We start from the raw sequence: 4541 nt of genomic DNA, 5'->3' as shown, positions 1-4541 counted from the left end.
ATTAAGTCTTTTAAAGGACCAGTTCCTAGTTTTATTGATCTCTTCTATTGTTTTTAGTTTGTTTCTATATCATTTATTTCTGCTCTTATCTTTATTGTTTCTCTTCTGCTGGTTTTAGACTTTATTTGATGTTGTTTGTTGTAGCTCCTTTAGATGTAAGGTTAGGTTGTGTATCTGAGACTTTTCTCCCTTCTTGAGGTAAGACTGTACTCCTATATAATTCCCTCTTATGACTGCCTTTGCTACATCTCAAAGGTTTTAGACTGTCGCGCTTTCATTTTAATTTGCTTCCATGTATTGTATTTTTTAAATTAATTTCTTATTTAATTTCCTAGATAACCCATTCATCCTTTAGTAGGATGTTTTTAACCTCTATATATTGGTGGTCTTTCCAAAGTTTTTCTTGCAGATGACTTCATGTTTCATAGTGTTATGGTCAGAAAAGTTGCGTGCTAAGATCTCAGTCATTTTGTGTTTGTTGAGGCCTGATTTGTGACCTGGTAGGTGATGTATTCTGAAGAATGTGTCATTTGCACTTTAAAAATGTGTATTCTTATGCTTTGAGATCGAATGTTCTGAATATATCCATTAAGTTCATCTGGTGTGTCATTCAAAGCCATTATGTCTTTGTGGGTTTTCTGCTTAGATGATTTGTCCATTGCTATAAATAGTGCCCTACTATTATTGTATTATTTTCAATGAGTTTCTTTATGGTTGTTATAAATTGATTTATATATTGGAGTGTTTCAAGTTGGGGCATAAATATTTATAATTGTAGGATCTACTTGTTGGATAGACCCCTTAGTTATGATATAGTGCTTTTCATCTCTTGGTACCGTCTGTGGTTTAAAATATAGTTTGTTGGACATAAATATGACTGCTCCAGCTTTCTTTTGATGTTAATTAGCATAATAGATGGTTCCTCATTTCCCCATTTTCAGTCTTTAGATGTCTTTAGTTCTAAAATGAGTCCCTTGGCACCAGATAGATAGGTCTTATTCTTTTAATCTATTCTTATACCCTTTGTTTTGATAGGGGATTTAGTCCATTTACATTCTTTTTTTAATGTTCATTTATTTATTTAAATTTTTAATGTTTATTTTTGAGAGAGACAGAGTACAAGCGGGAGAGGGGCAGAGAGAGAGGGAGACACAAATCCTGAGTTTGTCAGCACAAAGGATAACACAGGGCTCAAACTCACAAACCAGGAGATCATGACCTGAGCTGAAGTCAGACGCTTAACTGACTGAGCCACCCAAGCTTCCCTATGTTTATTTATTTTTGAGAGGAAGAGAGACAGAGTGAGATCAGGGGAAGCGCAGAGAGAGAGGGAGACACAGAATCTGAAGCAAGCTCCAAATGACAGCACAGAGCCCGACTCGGGACTGGAACCTAAGAACTGGGAGATCATGACCTGAGCCAAAGTCGGAAGGTTAACCGACTGGGCCATTCAGGTGCTCGTAGTCCATTTACATTCTAAATAATTATTGACAGATATGAATTTTGTGCCACTATATCACCTGTGAAGTTGGTGTTTCTGGAGATTTCCTCTGTTCCTTACCAGTCTTTATAGCTTTTGGTCTTAATTTCCCACTCAAAGAGTCCTCTTCAATATTTTTTTCAGGGCTGGTTTAGTGGCTACAAACTCCTTTCTTTTTTGCTCATCTTGGAAACTCTTCTTCTATTCTGAATTACAGACTTAATGGATAAAATTTTCTTGTTGGCTGCATATTTTTCCCATTCAGCACGTTGAATATATTATGCCATTTCTTTCTGGGATGCCATTTTTCTGTGGAGAGATCTTCTACTAACCTTATTTGTTTTCTCTTGTAATTTATGGATTTCTTTTCCCTCACTCCTTTCAGGATTCTTTCCTATGTGTGTATTTTTCTAATTTACTATGGTATGTCTTGGTAGTGGCCTGCTTTTGTTTATTTTGATGGGAGTTCTCTGTGTTTCCTGGATTTGGATCCCTGTTTCCTTCCCCAGATTAGGGAAGTTTTCAGCTATAATTTGCTTAAATAAACTTTCTTCCCTCTTTTCCTTTTCTTCTTCTTCTTCTTCTTCTTCTTCTTCTTCTTCTTCTTCTTCTTCTTCTTCTTCTTCTTCTTCTTCCTCTTCTTCTCTTCGTCTTCGTCTTCTTCTCCTGTGGTAAGAATGTTACTATGCTTTATAGACTCACTAAGTCAACTGAGGTCCCTAAGTCTATTTTTAGGATCCAGTATTTTCTTTGCTCTCATCTTTTCAGACTCATTATTTTCCACAATTGTTTCTTCTATATCACTGAATAGTTCCTTTGCTCCTTCCATATGGTGGCCATTATATCCAATTGGTGTTGCACCAGAGTTATAGTATTATTTTTTTCAGCCTGACCACTAGTCAGGTATTTCATATCTGCAATAAGGGACTTTCTGGTGTCTTCTATGCTTTTATCAATCCAAGCTACTAGCCTTATGATTATTATTTAAATTCTGGATCAAGCATATTACTTATATCTGTTTTAATTAGATCCCTGGCCATGACCTTTTCTTGTTATTTGTTTGGGATGAATTCTTTCATCTTGGCATTTTGTCTAGGTCTCTGTCTTCTGTGTGTTAAGAAAGCTCTTTATGTTTCCTGCTTTTGAGAGTAATGGCTATATTAAGAAGATGTCATAGACTGTAAAGAGCTTTGTGCTTCTGGAAGTGTTTTACGGCATGCATTCTGCAGTTGTATTTTGACTGCTCTTTCCCTCAGGTCAGTCCTCTGTGGAGTTTCTACTTGCCTACAGTTGGGAGCATTTGGACCTTATCCACTCAGTGGCAAGTTTTAACTAGGTGTACTTTGGTTTGCTTGTTAAAAGAGGCTAGATCCTATTTACCCTAGAGCTGTATCACTCTATGATCCGTAGACTTGGTTCCTGCAAAGGGTTTGTGCTATCTTCAAGGAAGGGGCCTGCTGTGTTTGTTCTCAGGCCATCTTGCCCTAATAAAGATGTGCATGAATGGTGCAGGGGGATAGGCTTGGTGTAAGTGGCCAACGCCTCTGCTGTAGGTGTTTTGCTGCTCACTGAAGTCAGTCTGTGCTGATGGGGAGAGAGGGAAATGACACCAACCCACTCTCTTTTCTCAGGAGAAGTGTATCTGTGTTCAGGGCTGTTCAGGGAATCCTCACCAAAAAATGGAACAATTTCCCTTCATGTGTGTTAGGCATCCCTCACGTCTCTGACTACACCCTGTCTGTGTCTGAGCTGTCTGCCCTCTCAGCAGTGCAGTGCCTCTGTGTTTTAACTCAGGTATGCTGGTTGTGTTTCAAAACTCCAATTTTTAGTGATGTGGTGCTGTGTGGACCCGTGTTGATCCTCTCTCTGGGGGAGGGTCTCGCAGTGCTGTGGTTGTGCTGCTTAGTTCATGAAGGGCAGTTGCACAAATGCAGGGGCTTGGAGTTTATGTTAAAGCATAGCAAAAAACAACATCTAAGTTAGCTGCCCTCAACATGTCCTTCCGTTCTTATGCTAAGGAATGAGCATAACAATAGATTATTGTTTTCAAAACAACAGCTTTCAGCTTTATTGATTTTCATTATTGATTTCTTTCTTTCAGTATTACTGACTTCTGCTCTAAGTTTTATTCTTTTTTCCTATACCTACTTTGAATTTAATTTGCTGTTCTTTTTTCTTTCTTTTTTCTTTTTTAGTTTCCTAAGGTAGAAACTAAGAATCGTGATTTTAAGCCTTTCTTCCTTTCTAATATATGCGTTAAATGCTATAAATTTTCCTCTAAGAACTGATTTTGCTGCATCCCATAAATTTTGATAAGTTACGTTTTAATGTTTATTTCAAAATATTTTCTAATTAAACTTCAGGTTTATTCTTTGGCCTCATTTTCATTTAAAATGTGATGTTTAATCTTCATGTATTTCAGGATTTTTCAGCAATTTTTATGTTATCAATTTCTAATTTAATTCTATTATTGTCTGAGGACAGACCTTTATACTATTATATTAATTTTGTTAAGCTGTGTTTTATAGCCCAGAATATGGACTATCTTGGAGAATGCTCTGTGTAAGCCTAAATCTTTATCTGTTGTTGTTGAATGAAGTGGTACATAGATGTCAATTATATCCAGTTGATTAATGCATTGTTGAATTCATCTCCGCCTTTACTTATTATCTACCTGTCAGGTCTGTTCATTTCTGACAAATGTGTGTTGAAGTCTCCAACTATGATAGTAGTTTTACCTATTTCTCTTTGAAATTCTTCCAGCTTTTAGATCACATAGCTTGATGCACTCTTGCTGGTGTATACATGTAGTCGTCTTTGTCTGAAATTAAAATCATTAATTGTTAACTAATATAGTTAATCTTATTTTCCTTTCATTGATGTTTGCATGGTATATTTTTGTCCATTTATTTACTTTTAATCTATATGTGTACTTTTGTTTATTTTTAAAGTTTTTGTTTATTTATTTGGGAGAGAAAGAGAGAGTGCAAGTGGGAGAGGATCAGAAAGAGGGGAGAGAAGACAGAGAATCCCTAAGAGGCTCCATACTGTCAGTGCAGAG

Source organism: Hyaena hyaena, unplaced genomic scaffold (genome assembly GCF_003009895.1).
Source record: "Hyaena hyaena isolate Hyena2069 unplaced genomic scaffold, ASM300989v1 scaffold_1921, whole genome shotgun sequence".
Classification (NCBI taxonomy): Eukaryota; Metazoa; Chordata; class Mammalia; order Carnivora; family Hyaenidae; genus Hyaena; species Hyaena hyaena.
The sequence above is the reverse complement of the archived record's forward strand: the minus strand, read 5'-3'. Positions refer to the sequence as shown.